We start from the raw sequence: 23,070 nt of genomic DNA, 5'->3' as shown, positions 1-23,070 counted from the left end.
CCTGGTATAACATGGCCATTACCATTTGGATATGGTGATTTGGTTTCAAATTCTAGTTTTATCACTTGAACAAGTTCTTAGAGCTTCAAGTTCTACAATTGGAATAATAGATAATAAAATGTCATTGGTTTGTCAGTAAGGATTAGAAAGTCTGGCACACAGTAGATGTAGGTTGCTATTATTATCATAATCTTTATTTCAGACCTTTGGGATTTCTGCTCCAATATGAAGAGCTTAGAAGTCATTAACCGTGTCCTCATAACAAGGAAAAAACTGAACAAACTGCAAACCAACAATTCTTCTTTAATCCATGAGAGAAATGAGGTTATAGGGAAAACTGTTACACTGAAAACAGGAGAGACAGACTAGAAAATACAGAAAAATCACAGCTTATAAAAAGAATAACCCCACACCTGTAGCAAATATTCTTACGAATAGTTTATTTTTTTAAAAAAGATTTTATTTATTTATTTGTCAAAGAGAGAGAGCACAAGCAGGCAGAGTGGCAGGCAGAGGCAGAGACAGAGAAGCAGGCTCCACGCAGAGCAAGGAGTCCAATGCAGGACTTGATCCTAGATCATGACCTGAGCCGAAGGCAATGGCTTAACTGACTGAACCACCCAGGCATCCCTGTTAGGAATGGTTTAAACCATAATCAAAGAGTTCTTAGAAACTCAGAATAGTCTGCTATGAGAATTAAAAACTCCAAGGGGACCCAGTACCAGGGTGTGAAACACTTGTGTGTTTCACATCTAGGAACCCTACCAAACTCTCAGTGTGGAGAAAACCCTTATGCTTCTAGCACAAGGAGAGGAAACAACCATTTTGATATATCCCTAGAGCTCTCTGTTCTCCTCAACAAGGCCTGCTCTCAAGAGAAACTATTTTATTAGCATTTAAGAAAACTGGAATTTTACCAAAGCCTAACAAACTGGAAAGAAAAAAGATACTGGAATATAGCCCCCATTCACCATTCCAGAAAGGTGAAGGGAAAGACCCAACGTCAGCCCCCTCTAGCGTTCAACATGGAAGAAAGGAATTATCCAAGTCAGGCTCACTGAAAGACTGAAAACTAATCATAGTACTATAGAAATGTTTCTGCTTCTCTAAAATCTTACACTACATCAACAAGGGGCCTGAAAATAACAGGAAATTATAACTAAAAGAGCTGCAAGTCACAGATCCTATTTAAGGAATCTCTAGGAAAATCTAAGAACAAAGAGGGAGACAAAAATGAGGATACTACAGAAAATTTTAGCCTATGACATCATAACTACAGCCAACAGAAAACACAGGAAACTAAGCCAAATAAACATAAAACTTCACACTACTGATGCATCTAACTGCTCTCCATTTCTGGCTTAAATTTAGTGTGTCCTTTCCTGATACCCATCTGTAAGGGGTGAATAATGTTCCTCCCAAAACAACGTCTACCCAGAATCTCAAAATGTAACCTTATTTGGAAATACAGTACTTGCTGATATAATTAGTTAAAATGAAGTCATACATTAGGGTGGGCCCCAAAATCTGATGGCTGGTGTCTTTATAAAAAGATGAAAGAGACATTGAGATAGAAACCCATAGGGGGAAAGGCCATGAAAAGCCAAAGGTTGAGATTGGAGTCTATAAAGTCCAGAAATAGCAGGGATTTTTGGCGAGCCACCAGAAGTTGGGAAGAGGCAAGGCAGGATTCTTCACTAGACTCTTCAGAGAAAACCTACTCTCTGGACAAGTTGATTTCAGACTATTTCAGACTTTTCAGGCTAAAAGTTTGTAAGAGAATAGATTTTTCTTATTTTAAGCCATCAGCTTGTACAACTTTGTTAATACTTCCCCAGGAAACTAGCACACCTTCAACTGGAAATCACACTATAATCATACAGCTCAACCTCAGAAACAGAGATTCAAGACAAGGGGAAATGCAGATTCAAGAGACTCCTGGAAATACTAGGGAATCTTCATACATATGCATTACTTAATACATTTCTATTGATTGTTGTAGGGAAGGCTACAAGTTTCATTTACATTGTACTCCATTTGAAGGATAAGACTGAATTAGAGAAAATAATCTACTTTGGAGGATTATTCACAGAATATTTGTAAGATTGTTTCCTTCCCGTTTGAGGTCAGCAGAAGTGGAGCAACAAAGGAAGAGTAAAAATCATAAGGACTAAGTTTCACCTCACCATTTGGCCTTGATTTGATTAAAAGCATGAAATAAACCAAAGAAAAATTTAGTGCCAAATAGGATGACCTAATTTGAAGAATGTTTTGATCATAATATGTTAAAAATCTGAACTCCTAAACTACATAAAGGAATTGAGCCAAAAATAGATTGTCCCTCCAATTGAGTTTTAAGAGGAATTATACCAATTAAAAATGAATTCTACCCTTTTGATCACCTTGGGAGAGGTAATCTGCTGAATGGATGTGGGAAGTAGAAGGCATGAGCAGTTATTTCCTATCAAATGGTTGGTGTACCATGTTGCTCACTTGGCTTGTTAAAAATGAAACATGGATATCCAGTTAGACCCTGATAACTCCCTAAGAGCTCCCTAAGAGCAAGGCAAGCTACTAGAAGCTGAGCTGTGGTCTGAGAGATATCTATTATCAGATGTATTCATTTTATGTGAGAAGGTCTTAACTGGGGAGAATACTATTTATTCTTGGACATCAAGACTCTGCAGTCAAATAGTACTACTTTCATCTTTGCCTTGAGCATTTAGGATATGTTAAAGTTCTTTTGTGTTTACTTTTAATAACATACGATTTGGCCAAATCAAGAAATTTTGAGAGATTACAAAAAAGTCAATTTTTAAGCCAGAACAGAAAACACTCTGTAAGAAAATATCTACAGGATACCAGGCACAGGTGTAGGAATTCAGAGGGAAAACACAAACCACACCACACACACACGTGCTAATTGAATGAGTTCCCACGTAGAGATGTTTTACTTTATTTACACCAGAATACCCCTAAGGCAGACTGTATGGTGAAGGCATGGTGGAAGCATGGGCAGAATGGCCCCATGTAGATTTATAGTTCCCAAGAAGAAAGATGCTAGAGTTCTTTCCACTGCCTCCAGGAACATCTTTTCCCCACTAGGGTTCATAAGATTCTGCTTTTGGTTCACTGTGTCACTCTGTGCTCTCCACAGTCTGTAATGATGGAAAGAAAAGTGTCTTTGGAGTTAGGTCGATGTAGGCAGTGTTGAATATAGCACTCTAGACCTGTGGTTGAAATTGGGCTCTGGGGGTGCCTTTCGGGGAGGGGTGCCTGGGGTGGCTCTGATGGTTATGCGTCTGCCTTCAGCTCATGTCATGATCTCCAGGTCCAGGGATTGAGCCCCACATTGGTTTCCTAGTTCAGCAGGAAGTCTTCTTCTCCCTCTCCCTCCGCTTCTTCCCCTGCTTTTTGTATCTCTGTGTTTCTTTCTCTCAAATGAATACATAAAATCTTTCACAAAAAAAAAAAAAAAAGTGGCTCTGGACTTGACAATCTGAATTCAAATTCTCACCCCATCACTGCCAGCTTTAAAACCCTAGGCAAGTTATTGCTTTTACCAGCCATTCATTTCTTTATTGGAAAATAAGAAGAAAAAATCATGCCTTTCTCAGAGTTACTAGAAGATTAAATGCATCTACATATAAAAGACACTTAAGACAGTGTTTGGCTCATAGTAAGTACTCAATAAATATAAATTACCATGATGATGATAATGAGGAGGAGGAGGATAGTTTTTTATAAGCTGAGTCATTAAGACAAGTCATTAAACGCCTTCAGATGCCACTCCTTTAGCTATAATATTGCAGATAGCACTATTTACTCCAAAAGATTGTCCTTAGGATACTATGAAACACAATATGTAGAAGTGTTACAAAACACAAAAAATATTCAAAAGAAAAAAAATGTTATTTTATCATATTTTTTCTTCCTTTTGCATTGTGAACCCTTTTGAGAATCTGGAGCTGGTAATCTCTGAAGGTGGGAAGCTCCTGCTCATCTACAGCAGAATGCTAAAAAATAGGCTCAAGATTACTAAGTCTGTTGATTTTTCAAGAGAACATGGAAATACATATTTTTACACAACCTCCCATGCATCCACCCCCCCAGTTTTAAATGTTGGTAACCAAATCAAATCAAGGAACAAACAAAACAAGCATTGGTAATGTCAACTGAAATCCACCTCTGTTTAATATAAGCTGCTGCCAAGCCCATAATCATATTCAAAGCAGGCATGTGGTTTACATGTCACATGTGAAGACGGTACAAATAGACAGCAGATGTAAGATCGCTCGTTTCTGGGTCAAGTAGCACACAGGATGCTATTTCATATACCAGGGGCCAGTACCATAATCCCTGGTACATAGTAGTCACCATATAGTACCACACAGTAGTTGATTAAAAAATATTGATTGAAAAATATTGATAACATGCAATTCAATCTGTATATGGTAATATCAGAAATATCTAAATTTAAAAATATCAAGTGAGAACACATTAGGATACAGGAACAACTCAAATATTCTAAAAACTTTCTTGACTTATCTTTGTCTTTCTTTCATTAATTCACTCAAGATAAACTTTGCTAGCTCTTTACTCTGTGGCCAGAAATATGCCAGAATGTATTTCATTAAGTTGTGTCCAGCATGAACAAGGGGTGGAAAAGGAGGGAGCTGGAACAGACCAGACCATATAGGGCCTGGTAGAGAGCAGAAAGGATTTCCCTGTTTTCTATGGACAATATGGGAAACCACTGGGAAGTTCCAAGCAAGGGAGTGACCCAATGAGCCAGGTTTTAGGAGACATACATTGGCTCTGTTGTTGAGAACAGACCAAGGGTGAAAGCAGAGCACACAGTAGGATGCCTGTCCCGTGATACATGGACAGGTATCCATGGGTGATGGACACTTGGACCAAAGTGATAACAAGAGGTGATGAGACATTGATCGTCTTTGAATTTACCCTTTCAGTACAACCAGCAGGATCTGCTGCTAAATTACATGTGGAGAGCAAAAGAAGAGAAAGAATCAAGGAAGCTGGGATTTTTCTTCCCAACAGTCGGGGAGCTAGAGTTCCTGTTGACCAAGATGAGAAGACTGTGGGAAAAACAAGTTGAAGGTGTGAAATCAGTTTCAACGTTACATTCCATATGCCTGTTAGTTATCTACATGGTGATGTTGAGTCGGCAGTTGAATATATGAATCTGGCGTTCAAGGAAAAGGTCTAGGCTAGAGATATTAATTTGAGAGTTGTCATCATATAGATGCCACTTAAAGCCATGGAGCTGGATGATGTCATTGGGCAGTGAGTATAGATTTGAAGACAAGAGGTTCAAGCACCAGTTCTGTCTCTCCCCACCCCCCAAACCAAGTTGTTTCATGTTAATTCTTATGCTATAGGATAATAGCCATAAATAAGCATTTTACACTTTGCAGTCTTTTGTGAGCCCAAAGAGAATATTTTAACATTTTAAGATGTAAGCAATTTGGCAACACAGCGTTCTTTAGTCTAAAACAAATGTTACAAGACTAAGGCATATGGAGAAAAGATGAAAGTAAGTTTGCTTATTTTAGAATAAATTTATTTTCCTGTCTCCCCTGACACACAAATGGAGAACTGAGAGTAATATTTTTCCTCACCATTCTTAATCTCTGAAACTATAAGCCATTAGCATTGCACTTGAATATAAAGTGGATGCTTTGTGAGTTATAGTGGTCTTTAAAGGACTAAGAAGAGAATTATGGCAGTTTCCCAAGTCTTTAATTTTCCTGTCACAAAGGTATGTTAGACCTGGATCCTGAATATGATAGCTCTCATACAGAAGACTTAAATCTCATCATTGGTAAGGTAAAAGCCAGGTCCCTGTTTTGTGTTAATTTTAATCAAATTATTAACACAATAGCAAAGTTGTCTGAATGAACTTTATTCCATTTACTTTCATCTCTTTGGATCTCTATAGAGAAAATAATTAGGTGTCTTATGGAAATAAGCAATTTTCTACAACATACAAAAAGGTAAAGTATTGCTTTCTGTACATCGTCACACTTGGCATTGCTCTTGGCCCTTCTCTAATTTTTATTCATAATAGGAATAAGTTCTAATTAATATGCACCAAACAGGAAATACAAAAAAATGTGAAATAAAAAATGCAAAGCTAACCAAAACACAAAAACTGTTCTTTGCACACTAAAACATTAAAAGCCTTCCTGAATTCTCAAAATTAACATGGAAGATGTCAGGTGATTTGATCAAAACTAACTCAGCAGTATCTCATTACTATATAAGTCCTGGGACACGGAGTGAGGAAGAGAAAAATCTATGGCTTTATCCACTCCCCTTCCATTACTTCTGTGGAATAAATGTGATTCCCAATCCACTTGACAAAACTCCTGAGACAGAAAATGACGTTGATCAGAAACGTTCCCTAAATCATGTATGGAGTGAAAATATACTACAGGAAGGTAATGAGAGGAGAGATGAAGAGCTAACGAGATGAGATTTTTATAGGTACTGCAACGTGGATCATTTGAAATATGGTGACTAAGTCTATTTTAAAGTTAGAAATACATTAACTCCTCCGAGCCCTAGGAACTCCCAGGAACGGGAGTGTTGACACTGGGTGTACACACCATCCCTCATTTCCTTCTCACGCCAGCCAGTGCAGAGGTTGGGGAGGGGTCATTGTATCAACAAAGCCATCTTTTCATTTCTGGAGACTTCAGTAAGGAGAGAGAAGCGTTGGGGTGGGATTTGAGCTTGTCAGGCCCACCTTTCCAACCCCAAACAGAAGAAAAATTGTTACTTTGTTTATTATGTCATTAGCGTCATACTCCTTTTACTCACACTTAATCAAGGCCCTTTATGGACTCGGGGATGGAGAAGGGCTTAAAAGTTGCCCTTCTCCTGGGTGATATGCTCTGAATCCTGAGTTAACACGGCCCTTTGATTTATGGGAACTATTTAAAGTCAACACTTGTGTGCTGGGGGCCTCCTGGCTCTCTTATTGACCAGTACCCTGGTTTGCAGCTTTATTACTATTTCTGTTGCATTGGGAGCTTACTTTTTCTTTTCTTTTCCTTTTTTTTTTTTTTAGGATTTTCTTTTCAAAGATAGGTGTTTTTTTTAATCCATACTTCACGAAGAATGTGATTCAAACCCTCTTCTGTGACTTCTTACATAAGAGAATTTTGTTGTTTCTCAACACTGTGATTCCAGAAATAATAATAATAATAATAACGCTGATAATAATCCTTTTCTTAGAGCCACCCATCTGTGTATCCCCAGAAGATCCCTTGCAATAAATGGTCAGGCTAAAATTGCTTCATTTTCTTACCATGGTGATAAAAGCACAGTTTTGAGCTTGCACAAATCTAGGCTCAAATCCCACCCATGACAACCTTCTTATTTGGCCTGTTATTTCAATTCCCTGGGCCTCAGGGTCTACATTATAAAATAAGAAAAAAGGAAATCTATGGTGGAGAGCATCAGTGAGGACTAGAGTAGGTGAAATGTGTAAAGCAAGCTTGCACAAGTATTGGCACATTATGGGTTCTTTCTTCTAGAATCCTAGTCCTAATTCCTTAAAGTCACTTTTCATTGATTATGGCATATATATCACACTCATAAGCAAATACTTATGGGAAAAAGCACTATGTGAATAATAGAGTTGGCTACTCTAAGGACTATATAGAATATTGGACATAGGTCATCTCTTTTATTACTAATAAATCCCTCCAAGAAAATAAAAGCACTTTCAGAACAAAAAAACTGAAACTAAAAAAATGTTTAAATGACTTGTTAAATGCATAAAACTGGCTAGTAGGTATGCCTTTGAGGACCTTATGATCAAATACAGAATAACCATGAGATCTACCTGCAGCTGAGTTGATAACCAGGTGTAGCACTAGGGGCCTTGTATTCAGGAGGGATTTAATCCTGGTCTTCACTGTTCTGAAACCCAACACCAACCCCATTGTGCTTAGCTTCTATTCATTTGAACAGTCTCTATAATGAAGGTGAAATTGGACAATAAATTTATAAAAATTAAGAGTATTCAGTGATTCCCAACTCCAATTTCAAGACAGAATTCCGTTATATTAGGTTGCCAGGTGTGACTAAATTGGTAGTCCCTAATAATACAAAAATTGTTTGTTGATGTTCATTTACTCTAAAAATAATAATAACAAGTGTTCACAAAAATCTCACTCTGTATGTTCCCATTTGCATTCTTGAGTGGAATGGAAGATATGAAGCTTGCCTACTCCCTCTGGATGCTCAATCCTCCTGGCCAAGGGTTATAACATGGACCCCTATGGAGAATATCAGCCTTCATTCTGTTACTGAAGAAAACATGTTTGAGAAGAACTGATTGGCAGTATAAACTGAAGGCAGGGGTTTTCTCGTTCTTCTGTTGGTCCCCTTTAATGTTTACTGAAACGCTAATACTTCTTGGAAGAAATGTAAGATCAACTTAAAAATAAAGTGTGATAGAACTCCTTCTAAAGCTTCTATAATAGTTACTTTTGTATGTCAATAGAAATTTACACCACTGGCTTTACTGGATTTGCATCTTGTAGATTACAGATCAGGAGACTTCTTTACCTCTATAACTGCATGAGCCAATTCCTTATAATTAATAAATCACATTATACCTGAGAGATATTTTTATATATGATTTTAAGGAATTAGACCAGGATTAGAGATATAGCATATATTTCATAGTAGTTCTGTTTCTCTGGAGAACTATGACTAATACATCCTCAACACATTATAATAAAACTGAGATGGGCACAAAAAAAGATAAAGAAACAAACAGGTATACTGATACTCTTCTCTTTCCATTATTTCGTCAATATCCATTCCTTTCGCCCTGCCCCTTACCCCTGCCAAAATTCCTGGTTTTCTGTAAAACAATAAATGAAATGTCTATCCAAAGATGACCAACGGGGATGAGCTTCCCACTGTGAATGTCTTTGGAAGCCTTCTAGGAGTAGACAGCATGCCCTAAATTGGACTTGTTTTCTTCTCTCAACACACACACTGGACAGTTCCTAGGGAGAAACCTTTCACACCATCCCCAAATAAGTGGCTTTCCCTTTGCATGTCACTGGCTAGCTCAGTCCCTACCCCTGCCATGAGTGTTTGCCAGGCTTGCTGTCGAGAGGCAAACATGGAATGACAAAGCAAGGAGAACTGGCACAGGCCAAGGCCCACCAATTTCTGGTTGGCTTTATGATTAAAAAATATATATATATCATCACTCAATTTTTAATAATAAATTTTTAAAAATGAGTTTTAATCCTAGAATGATGTAAATACACATGTTAATAAACCTACATATATTCAGATCTAGAATAAAGTTCACCTGCAATTCACCAAATGATTAACATCATGTTTGCCCCTCCACACCACACTTTCCACAGCTGCTGTTTCTAAAGATCCTTCTCTATAGAGGTCAAGTGACCACAATTTAGAAGAGCAGACACATAATTACACTGATGATTTTAATGAGGAAAATCATCAGCTGGAAAATGACATAGGGAACCCTTAACAAGATCAGACTTTCCTCAACATTCTGCAAGCTTCCCTAAATAAAATTATTATGTCACATCCAATTCATCTCTCATTCTTCACAGTTTTGAATACTTGAGACAGGATCACATTGTTTTCATCCCTCCAAATCAGCTTTTGGAATGACCTGTTCCAATTTATATTCAGATTCATCTGATTTTTTTAAAGATTTTATCTATTATTTATTTGACAGACAGAGATCACAAGCAGGCAGAGAGGCAGGCAGAGAGAGAGAGAGAAGGAGGTTCCCTGCCGAGCAGAGAGCCCAATGTGGGGCTCAATCCCAGGACCCTGAGACTATGACCTGAGCCGAAGGCAGAGGCTTAACCCACTGAGCCATCCAGGTGTCCCTGGATTCATCTGATTTTAAGTCAAATGATGGCCTCAGATCCCTGGTGCTACACGGATGCCTGATCCAAACACTAAATTTCACTCATGCTTTATGATTTTTCTAGCTAATGTTCTCTTCAAATGTGAAAGCATAAACATCCTGAAAATTGTTCCAAATAACATCATGGAAGAAGAGTCTCTTAGTTTTTTCTCAGTGGGTACAGAGAATTATTCAAAAAGGCAGTAACAGTAGCCCCAAGCTCTGGTCGCATACTATGGAGTGAGAATTAAAATGTGAGTCTTGTGGTTAGAAAGGAGAGCTCTAGAGCCACTTGCCTCTGGATATCCTAGATGATGTGCCTGCAGAGGGTGCACCAGACTCACTCCACACTAATGCTAGGTCCAGGGATCATGCTAAGTACTCTTCGAAACTGCTTGGTAATAGTTGCTGTAGTTAGAAAACTAAGAATATATATATATTTAAAAAAAAAAACAGTTAAGCACAATGCATCATTGGATGGAACTACTATCTTCAGGTCAACCAAATGCTCTATTTGTTATGTGTCAGATATTCCAAATTGAGCCTAAAACTCTTTATTTTTTTCTATGAAAGGTGTGTTCCTAGGAGATCCTCACTTTGTGTTCATAATATAGCTTCTATTGGAGTCCTAAAAGATACCTCAAAAGACCAATCAGGAAGAAAATAGACCTTAATTTTGGGTTATTAATTACTCTGCATTGTATTTAATTCTTGATTCTATTATCATTCTCTTCCTTCATGTCTTCCCTCTTCTTGTTTTTCTCCTTTTCCTACTCCATTCATGTTTCATCTCTCCAGAGTGATAACATCACCAGGGGAGGGGACTGGGGGGGGGGGGGAGAAAAACAAGTAAAATTCCCCTGATCTTATCACATCTGTAAACAGAGGGTCTGCCCTGCTTCCTCCTCCCCTCTTTATCTGCTCTTCTTTCTTCATTTATTTTGTTACAAAAGGGGGAACAGGTGACACTTCTAAGTAGGGGGAAGGTATATAAAGTGGATTTCTATACTTTTATTATCCACCAACTGTGGATAAGCAAAATGTGGCTGTAAGGATCAGACTAGTTTAAGAATGCAAACGGATATTCAAATTCTATTCCTCTTGCTGGATGGGTAAATCATAATTTCTCTCAAGTTCAATGATCTCATTTACAAAATTCAAAAACACACACATTTCTTGAGTATTTTTATGGAGATTTAAATAAGATAATATATGTAAAACTGACATAGTATAAAATAAAGTATACCCATTACCCAATACCTAGGTATTGAAAGTTGCTGGTATCTCATAATTATTTTCATCCATTAATTTAAAAGTAGCTTCTTTCCATACACACACACACACACTATATATATATTATATATATATATATATACACACACACACACATATATACCTTTTTATCATAGTATTTAAAAGCTAAATTTAACTTATTAACTTATACCAACTAGCTCTCAACTTTAATATAAACTCTTTGAATTAAATCTATATCTCTGGCTCATGAGGGGAAAACTAGATTATGGCTCATTTAAATTCTAGGAATATCCTCTGTATAGCTCTAAGTGAAAATTCAGATTTGCTTAATGATAATAAGGACATGTACAATTGGGTATATTTTAATCACTAAAAAGCCCAATTGTTTTCTACAGCGTCTTCTTGGCTCTATTACATTGCTCCAATGTAAGGCACAAATTGCACCTGCTTCTATAAAAAGTAAATCAATATTCAAGAATTAAAATACAAGCATATGTTCCAATTATTCATTAATGGACTACTATAAAAATAAGCTGTAATTTGGGCACATGAACGGTCAAGGAATGAATCAACTTCCAATAAAAATAAATAGCCAGAATTTTAAGGAGGTGAAAATTTTCTTAAACAACTTGGACATTATAGCAACTCTAGGAGGAGAGGCAAAATCCAATGTTATATTTGCTGCATGACTGAACTTCTGCCATAAGGGAAGCTGCAGTTCCGCACACTGGAAACAAAGAAGCAGGGAAGGTAACTAGTGGTAAGCATCCCTTAGTCACAGGACTAAGTCACAGGACACTCTATTGGTATAGCCACTTTCATGTCACTGCTGCAAAGTATTGGAGCTGAGATAATTGTTATAGCTCCTTGGTTTTATTGAAAATTATTAGCAGGTCTCTGTCAAAACAGTCCTGGAAGAACAGAAATGGTCCACCTAACAACATTAAATTTGTTTTATAGTCAGCGCAGTTGGATATTGACGCATCCTCTGAGATGTGCATATATTTAATACACGTTAAACAAAAAGCAGATTATAAGATAGCTTTGCAGGTGTTAATTGATTAGTTCATTAATAAATAAATTAAATAAATACATATTAGTGTCTCCTAGATGTTAGAAACTTTTCAAAAAGCTTGGAAATTCAAAAATGAAGACAACTCAATTTCTGCCTTCTGGAGGTTCAAGGAATGCATAATTATGGTATATACATAATTATAGCACTTGCATAATTACATGCGTACATACATAATTAGGATACATACTTAAGTATGTTAGTGTTAACGTGGTAAGCCCTACAATGTCAGAAGGAAGAACTATACTGGTATAGAAGTGTCAATGTTCAACTGCTTAGAAAACTCATGGAATGCTTTTTTTGTGGCAGATGACAAATGGGAGATGGGTTATGCTTTCTTTTTTTTTTTTAAGATTTTATTTATTTATTTGACAGAGAGAGATCACAAGTAGGCAGAGACGCAGGCAGAGAGAGAGAGAGAGGAGGAAGCAGGCTTCCTGCTAAGCAGAGAGCCCGATGCGGGACTCGATCCCAGGACCCTGAGATCATGACCTGAGCCGAAGGCAGCGGCTTAACCCACTGAGCCACCCAGGTGCCCTGGGTTATGCTTTCTTTTTTATTTCTATATTTCTATATTATTTCTGTTTTGTCACTATAGCTATTGCTATTCTACAAGTACTATTTTATTAATATTATTTGTATGTCTTTCGATTCTGTAATTATCATTAATAATACTTACCTTTAATTGGTTGTTTATAATTGGCCAGACACTGCTAATTTTTTTTTTCACATACCATTTTGTTTGATTCTTTAGCAATCAACAAGATGTGACCATAGTTGTAATTTATAGGGGAGGGTATTTTGATTCAGAGACCCACATTACTGGTTACATTCTGGTGTCCAGTCCCCACCCCGAAGTTCTTCAGTTGCCTATTAAAGTTTGGCTTATCAAAACAAAAGATATTCCTATCACCTACTCAATTCCATAAGATTTCAGAGCTCTGCGCCAAGAACTGGGCACAAAGATCAAATATTTGCACCACAATGCAAAAGCAAGAAAAAGCTTAGAAAAACTGATTTACATCTAAAGCATGTATTGTAAATAAAGAATCTTTAATTATGGGAGTACTCATACTGCTCTGCTCTGTACTTCCTAACTTAGTGATGACTCAGGCAGTCTCGTCCACAATTTGATCATTGGTAAAATGGGTGTAATCATTTCTGCCTTGCCAGATTGACAGGGCTGCTCTAAAACTTAAGTGAGAATACTTACTGTGAAGTGCTTGGAAACAATTATAAATGACATTAACAGGCAAGTTATTTGTAGTTTCTTGTTGTTCCAGCAACTTCCTGTTTGTTCAACTTCAAAAGGCAATATTTTTGTATATCTGAACCTTACTTGAAATTTTTTAATACCATGATCATTGCCAATCTTGCAAAGTCATACCTTCATCTTTCTCTACCTCAAGCATCCTTCTAGCTCCCTGTACCCTATACTGAGTCAAAGCCTAAATGTCCACACCATTTCTTTTTTTCTTTCTTTCTTTCTTTTTTTTTTTTTTTAAGATTTCATCTATTTATTTGACGGACAGAGATCACAAGCAGACAGAAAGAGATGAGAAAGCAGGCTTCCCACGGAGCAGAGAGCCCGATGTAGGGCTCGATCCCAGGACCCTGGGATCATGACCTGAGCTGAAGCAGAGGCTTTAACCCACTGAGCCACCCAGGCACCCCGTCCACACCATTTCTCATGAGTCTCTTTTCCCACCTACTCTTCCCACAGTTCTGCCAGAATTAAATCTTCTGAATATTTCATTTATATTATATCCACTCAAGGTATGTTTTTTAAAAAAAAGAGATCGGAGAGGGAGATGAAGCATGAGAGACTATGGGCCCTGAGAAACAAACTGAGCGTTTTGGAAGTGGGGGTGAGAAGGGTGAGCCCGGTGGTGGGTATTAAGGAGGGCACATACTGCATGGAGCACTAGGTGTGGTGCATAAACAATGAATCTTGAAATGTTGAAAAAAAAAAAAATACGGCTCTTGTAGCAGAGTTCTTAGCTGTAGTCCAAAACCCAACTCTGATTCATTTATGCAGAATTAATTAATAAAATAATTTTTACTTATAAATAAAAATGAGACAAAGCAAAACAAACAACAGTAATAATAACAAAAACAGTTGTTTCCCCCTCTTACCTCTGGAAATCCATTGCTTGCTTTCTACAAATAATCCCCTTTTGATGTTTTGGGATCTTGGTAACCGTGTCACAGTGCTGCCTGGGGATTGTTAGTTTTAGTCATCATGTATCGACTTGCGCTATGGAACATGAAATTCAGATAGTTTCCCTCCACCTCACGGCCCTCTCCATCCACACCACACACCTGTTCTTCTCATTCCACCAGATTGTCAATAAACATGCATGATAATGTGCCTGAAGGACTATTTTTATTATTATTATTGTATAAATGTTACACAAAGTGACGCAAAGCAGTTGATAAGATTGCTTTCTTCCCTACACAAAGTTTTTGTTTTTTCCTGGGGCTAGGAAAGACATGCTTAATTTTTATGTACTTACGATTAAACTCGGCTATACTCATGTGATTCGTCTCTCAATACACACAAACACATCAAGAATTCTACTATGCCTGTGGAAGAAAACTGCTCCGGCATTTTCTGACTTCTTCCATGAGAGCTAGTGACATAGCTACTATCATGCACTTGCCTTTTACACCGCCCTGAGATTCCCTGCCTCCCCCCCCCTCCCTTATTTCTATTCATTCCTGTGTATCATCTCTCTCTCTCTTTCCTAATTTATTTTCTTGTTTTGGTGGGCAGATTCCTTGTGTAGCTTCTTAAGAAAAGATACACAGAAGGGGATTATGAAACCATGAATCAAGAAAATGGTTTTAATCCTTTCACATTGCATTGCTTGCTTAGCTGGGATTGGAATTCCTGATAGGAAATCAATATTCCTTTGAGCTATGAACGTATTCCGTCATTGTCTTCTAGACAGCTGAATTGCTATGAAAAATTCAATTAGAATGTAATTCTTAATTCTTTATATATGACATTCTTCTTTTTCGTTCTTTCTTTTCTCCCTGGAAGCACGCAGCATTTCTCTATTGAATTTCTATGATGATGTGACTTGGTATGTGCCTTGTCCTAGAGATCAAGTGGTTTCCTTTAATCATTAAACACTGGTGCTTTGGTTTTTGAATTTTAATTTATGTGATAATTTTCTCCCCTCTTTTTTCTCTCTACTGTCTCATTCCAGAATTCCTGTTACACTTGACCCTTGAATAACATGCATTTGAACTGTGCAGTTCTAGTGATTCATGGATTTCTTTTTATAAATACAAAATAGGGCTGTGAATGTTATTTTCTCTTTCTCATGATTTTCTTAAGAACATTTTTCTTTAGTTTACTCTATTGAAAAAGTATAGTATTTAATGCATATGACATATAAAATATGTGTTAATTGTCTTACTGGTAAGGCTTCCAGACAACGGTAGGCTAGTAATAAAGTTTTCGAGAGTCCGAAGTTACACATGGATTTTCACTGCATTGGCGATCAGTACCCCTAACTCCTATAATGTTCAATATGTAACTGAATTTGCATATTGAACTTCCTAAACCGATCTCATTTTTTCATTTCTTTAATTATTTTCATTCTTGTGTCTCCTTATCATATACTCTGAGAGATTGCTTCAGGTTTTTTTGATTTTTTGTTTTTTGTTTTTTTTCCCAATCAGCTAATCTTTGTGGGTAAGAAGGACTAAGTTTAAAAATCTAACAATTCATTATTTCAATTTTCGTGTGTTTGGTTTCTAATAGCTTTTACCTATTCTCTGAATACTGCTTATTTCGATATAATTCTTTATCTGTTTGTAGATATACAGATATATATTTTCCAACTTTTAAAGAGTCCATTTTTCTAAGTTTGTTTTTGTTTGTTTGTTTGTTTTTGTTTCTGTTTCTGTTTAGTTAATCATCTTTCTTTCATATTTCAGCTCTGTGTTAGCTAAGGTAAGGGACCAGATGCTCAAACACCAAAATCCCAAAATACCATGGCTGAAAGAATGAAAAAAAATAGTTCTGGAGTGAGAATTCTAAGCTAATGGCATAGCTTTGTTCCAAGGAGTCACTCAGGAACTTCCATTCCTTCCATTATTCTGTTCTATTATTGCCTAGAATTTTGCCCTTGTCTTCACACTTAAAGCTGAATCATATGTATGAGAGAATTATGAGCTCCGTCTTGCTGATGGAAGAAGGGAGAGGAATTTCAGGGCTGCAATTTCCTTTGAAAGGAATGAGGCAGATATCACATGTGTCCCATTTATGCACATTTCACGAACTAGATCATTAGTTGCCAGGGAGGTCATCTATGAATTTAAGGTCTATTTCTTATGAAGAAGGAAAGAGCATAATTTGAGGACAACTGTGTTTTTCTAGAATGTCTACAGACGTCTTTGGCTGCTTACTCAACTTTGAGAGTTAACCAGCATACAGCTGTTGGAAGCTCTGTACACATGGTAGCCTTTTTCTATTGCTGTCATGGGTATAGAGTGACAGTCATGGGTATAGACTATTGGACTATTGGGTTCTTTTTGTTTGTTTGTTTGTTTTGTTTTGTGTTGGTTATGAGCATTAGGTTTTTCTCTTAAGCTTACCATACATACAATGACTGTTCCATTTTCTACATGTTATAAATCTTGCTGACTGTGCTCTACAGTCCTACTATGGGAGAATAAGTCACCAAGTCTGTATGAGCCTTTCACTTAAACCCCCTTTATTTCGTATCATGTCCCACTCACAGCTGTATATGATGTATCTCAGGACAAAGGCCAGATATTTTACCCTCTCCAGGAAATAAAAGTTCTGCTTTCTGCAACAATGGTGGAAGCAATGGGCAAGAGCCCAAGAGTCTCACACCTTCCTGATCAAGCATTTAAACAATTCTTCTGTTTTTGCTCTAACTATATTCTCAATATCAGTGTTGTGAGGAAGGTTGTGATGTAAATCACAGGGCCCATGGCTTTCCTACTGTTGGGCAAGTGGTCAGATAAGGGTCCTTGTCCTCTGCTGGGTCAGTTACTACTGTGCATCTGCTTTCCAGTGCCCCAAATATTGTCACTGATACTCCTCTGTCAGCCTTGCTGACTTGCTACATTTCTTCATTTTTAAAAAGAATTCTTTTTTATTATTTTAATATGTTAGTGGGGTTTTGGGATAGAAGCTAAGCACATATTTTCAACCCACCATATTTAATTAGAAGTGACCAGTGGTATATGGACTGTTCATGCCATTCCATCACTTAAAGCATCCTAGGGGCACTCACTGTAGGTACTAAGAATGGAATCCACACTCCTTAGTGCTGCAAGCAAGCTTCTTTAAACCAGGATTCACTTTCCCTCGCTAACTGTCTCTCCTTTGTAGGGCTGACTTCCAGACCAACCCGAGTTGAGTTGTTAACTTTGCCTCTTCTTATTCTTCCTTAACATAATGAAATCTCTTCCTTAATGTAACAAAATATCTAGCACTAATTCCCCTGTATTCCTTGTGATTCCTTGATACCATATTCTATGAAAATTAGCTACAAATCTGGCCCTCATCGTCTCTTTCACATCCTGTCACCCATCCTTTGTAGAGCTACTAGAGCTTAGGTTCTTGGCCTTTTAATTTTTAGGTTACTTTCACCCAGCGTAGTGGCTAGCACAGAGTGTGTGCTTGCTGAATATTTGTGTAATAAGTTATAGTATCCTGTAGATGTAGATTGTGTAGAAAGGTGGGTATATATTTAGGTTCAAGCAGTGTATTATATTTGTTATATAATTATATATTATCATTAAATTTTATATATTGTATTATGTACTATATTATTATAGATTAATTATTAATTATATATTTAATGATTTTATATATTTATACATACTAACTATATAATTAAACATATATTTACTGAATGCCTACTATGTGCTATGCCAAACCCCTAATACCAACTTACATCTTTGTGATATTTCTTTTCTTATTTTTTTTAAAGGTTTTATTTATTTATTTGACAGAGAGAGAGAGAGATCACAAGTAGGCATAGAGGCAGGCAGAGAGAGAGGGGGAAGCAGGCTCCCCGCTGAGCAGAGAGCCTAATGCGGGGCTCAATCCCAGGACCCTGCGATCATGACCTGAGCTGAAGGCAGAGGCTTTAACCCACTGAGCCACCCAGGCACCCCGATATTTCTTTTCTTAAAAGGAGTAAACATGACAGCCGGTATTCCAAGTGCCACAGAGAAGGACTTATGGCTTCTTCACACTATTCAAAAAATGGATGAACATTCAAAGTCACACACAGACACACACACACACGCGCGCACGCACACACACACACACACACACACACACACGTGTACACACATACACACTACATCAGCTCTATTACCCCCAGTTAGCATGGGCTTTTATGGAAACAATGAGAACTTAATTTGAAGGCAAATCAAAAAGGAGTGGAATCCTGATCTGTCACTGACTAGCTCATCATAACCAAGTTCCCATGTCTGCAAATTAATAATAATCACAATACCAATTGTATTAATAGGTAGTCTTGAGGATTGAATAAGTTAAGTTTTGGTCTGATGATGCTCTTCTCTTCTATAAATTCCATAATGGTAAGGTTGAAGTCCACGTTATTCACTTCTAAATTCTACACTTCTAGGAACTCCTAATAAAACCAGTGCCTGAATAAGCAAGCAGATGAATTAATTAGCACTTATATGTGTTACTTAATGCCAAGCATAGTGAAGGGAAGAATAAATAGTTATGCATTTCTTCTCTGTGCTCTATAAGTTTTTCTTCCTATATAAGCTTTCTCATTACATCTACCAAAATCCTTTCCTTTCTCCCCCATTATGTCTTCACTCTCTTTTCTGTCCTCTTCCCTCCCTTCTTTTCCCTTTTCCTTTCTTCCTTCATTATATCCCACATAAAACTTTCCCTCCTCCAATGACTCCCACTAGATTCTACTGTAAATGGATTAGTTTGTAAAAGGCAATAAAATCATGAATCCACATGTACACTGTCCTAGTAGCAAAACAAAACAAATGCTGGATATGAAAATTATCAATAACTTATACTAGCCCAACTTTCATTATTGCTTCTCGATTTAGAGGTCATGCTCCTCTATTTTGTGAGGAGTTTTATTCCATTGCAAATGTGCTGTCAGCTTATATTTTTGATATATAAAACATATTCTCATTTTTAAGATAGAAAAGAAATGCTCTTGACCAGTAATAAAATTTCTACCTTTACTGGCATCCTTCTTGTATATACAACTATTACTAAACTTCCACTCCAGGTCAATGCATTGCATTTATAAACTCATTTATTTCATCAAGCTAGATGTGATTCTTCTTGTGAACCAATGACAAAAATGAGGTTCAGGTAGTTTAACAACTCCTTGCACAGTATCTCAGAACAATTAAGCGGTGGAATCAGTATGCAAATTCAGCATTTTCTACAAACCTCACGAATTCTTCACCACACCAGCCTCTCTGTCTTGACAGACTCTTGACAAAAAGCAATCTGGTTTCCTTGACTGAACTTCCCATCTACTCTTGCTCTGGCATAATTATGCTCTGAGTTTCTCTAACACCTGGACAGAAATATGTTGCCAAGTAACATAAAAAAATTACATCCCCCATAATTTTCATAATATAGCAATGTTGATGCAGCCAACAGCTGCTGCTTTATATGGGGCAAGCAGAATAAAGCCAAGAGGGGGTAAGCAGGGCCAAGTGTGGGCAGCTCTCTAAGATTTTAAAGACCTTTATGAATCGATGTTAGAGAGGTCTCCAGAAACCAGGTCCTCCCTCCACATATCCTGCCATCTTAGGTGACCATGTATAGCGATTTGGGGGAAGGAGCATTTCCTTAGGAGAAAAGCCTTAAGACACGTGGTCCATCTTTTTATCTAAACCTGCTTTTTTATTTCATTTTTGTAGATTCCCATTGCCTTCTATCTCATATCTACTCTTTTCTCCCCGTCACCATTGCCATTGCCGCTGTTAAGTTCAGGCTCCTCATCCTTTTAACCTGTTTCATTAAGACAGCCTCAAAATGAATGGTTAGAGCAACATAAATGTGTTACCTTGTAGGTCCAGAGGTTAAAAGTCAGAAAAGTGTCTCACTGGGTGAAAAATCAAGGTGTTGACAGGGGTAGGTTCCTTTGGAGTCTCTGGAAGAGAACCCATTTGTTGTTTTTGATGTTCTCTATCCCAGCTTCTAGACGCCACCCACACTTCTTGCCTTGTGGCCCCCCATCTTCAAAGCCGGTAACACCGGGAAGAGTCTCTCATGCTTCCATCTCTTTGGTTCATTATCTTCTATCTCTTTCTTCTACTTATAAGGACTCATGATCATATTGGGCCCACATGGATAATCTCCCCATCTCACATCTCAAACTCCTTAACTTAATTGCCTCTGCAAAGTCTCTTTTACCATGTAAGGTAATATTCATAGGTTCTGGGCATTAAGATATAGACATCTTGGGGGAGAGAGGATATTACTCTGCCTATTACTCGTTCAAAGTCATTTGGCAAAACATCAGTGCAGTGATCTCTCAAATGTTCTGATGAAGACATATCACCCCTCCTGCTACTCATGCTTGTTCCTTGCTTTGTCTCCAATAATTTGCCTGCTGACCTAAAGTCAGATATTTCTATACTCCTCTGCAAATGTGGATGAATCAGAACAAATGACAAATTGTCTTTCTGCTTCAAATTCATCCTCTAAAATATAGGGATAATAGTAGGTTTTTCAGGGTTTTTTGTGATTTTTTTTACAAGGTTACTGTAAGAAACATATGGTTCCATTCATTGTCCTGACAAAACTTTCTACTCTATTCTGATGTGCGTAATTCTCTGATTTATGTCTAAATTTCGTTGTCTCATAAGGTAGCTACTAGTTACATGTAACTATTAAAATTTCAATGATTGAAATAAAATAGAATTAGAAACTCAGCCCCTCCATGGCCCTAGACATATTTTACTGCTGGCTAGTGGCTACCATATTGAGCAGCACAACTATAAAACATTTCCAGTATTGTAAAACTTCAGTAGACATTCCTTTTAAAACATTAAGCAGAAATACTTTCCTTTCAAAACATTAGCACATAATGTTACATTGAACTACATAAAATTGTTCTTTAAGTTCAAAACAATCAAATATCAGCAATGCCATACGGCTTAACCCCATCCCGCTTAAAGGTCAGAGGAGACATTTCAAACTCACCTTTTTCAAGAGGAACTTCACCATACTCTTCTTACCTTAAAAAGAAAAAAGGGAAAAAAAAGAAAAAAAAGGCAACAGTCAGCTAAGAATTAAAATAAACCCAAACCTGGCTCTTATGCTTTTATATTATACACAGAAATACTATAAGCAATTTTCAAATCAGGTTTATAAATCTATCTTTAAAAACCACACAGATTATTTTTTAACCTAACAATAAATGTGTACGGAAGTTGAACATGGCTTTCTACAAACTTGTCTACATTTTGGGTGTTTGCACCTGGAGATCTCTGTTTTTTGATTTAATGCACGTATTCAGCATGTTCTTGGCAAGCATAAACTTGGCTCTTCTGGTTTAAAAGTTATGGATGTTGTGGCCACTAGCAGGGGGAAAAAGACAATTTTTAGCGATTTAATAAGACACTTAAGACTCTAAATTTTTCACTTTGGGGTATCTATAAAACTTCATTATGCTTCCTAGTTAATTACTCCCCAGATAACTTAAACATACTGCCAGAATTGGGATCTTAGTTCCTAGTTCCATATTTACTTACCAAGTATTCTGCCAAATAGTTGACCCAGCTGCAGGGCAAGGGGAAAGTACTAAAATAATGTGCACAAGTATAAGGCTATTTGTTGTTTCGATTGCTGAATTCCCTTCATCTGATACAATGTCTGACATAGAATAGATGTTAGTAAATATTAATGAATGACCGACATATTTAATGTATCTTATATTAGGTAATGGGACAGACAATTACATATGATTATAATATTATATAAGCACTTAGGAACTGTTTATATAAAGTATAAAAACATGCATATGCATATCTGTACATGTTAGAATGACAGAGCTAGGGTCTTACTTTTATATGATATAACAATCTCTTTTTAGAGTTAAAGCAACAAATTTCAAGACCAAGCATGACCTTCTCATTTAGTGGCAGCAAATGAGTACAAATGTAGCAACAATAAAACCATTTGTCAAAATGTATTATAGTAAAAGTCATCATATGCGAGGCACTGACCAAGTACTGGGTCATCTTAAATACGTCCATTTTAATCCTCGGCGCAACTCTTTGAAAAGGGTGCTTTTACCCTCCTCATTTGACAGATAAGAAAATGGGGTACAGAGTCATAAAATGACTCCCTCAAGTTTGCTTATTAGCTGCAAAGTCAGAATTCAAATCCAGGAAGTATGGTTCCAGACACTTCATTCTTAGCCACTGGCCATACCACCTGAATAGAAAATGAACAACAGCATGTAACACTGCTAGGGAGAGGCCTAACTTGTCTCCGAAGTACCTGGCTACCTTTGTTTAGGGAACCCAGCCAAAGAGGCTTCACACATGCATGCCAAGGCAAGCCAGCATCTGAGCTGGGTGCGGGAAGAGAAATTGCTCTTCACACCAAGTAACCAGAGTTTTAGAGAAGCCCCTCCTGACTGCAGAGAGAGAGGCTCTGAGCTGCTTTCCTTTTGTTTCCCCTGCCCCCATCCCTGATCTTGAGGATCACAGGATAGAAGAGCAGCATTCATTCCGGGGTTCTGACTTGGAGTCGCTTTCCCTGCCTGACATCCATGAT

Source organism: Mustela putorius, unplaced genomic scaffold, assembly GCF_011764305.1.
Source record: "Mustela putorius furo isolate JIRA1106 unplaced genomic scaffold, ASM1176430v1.1 tig00000129_pilon_pilon_pilon, whole genome shotgun sequence".
Lineage (NCBI taxonomy): Eukaryota > Metazoa > Chordata > Mammalia > Carnivora > Mustelidae > Mustela > Mustela putorius.
This window is presented reverse-complemented; position numbering follows the sequence as displayed.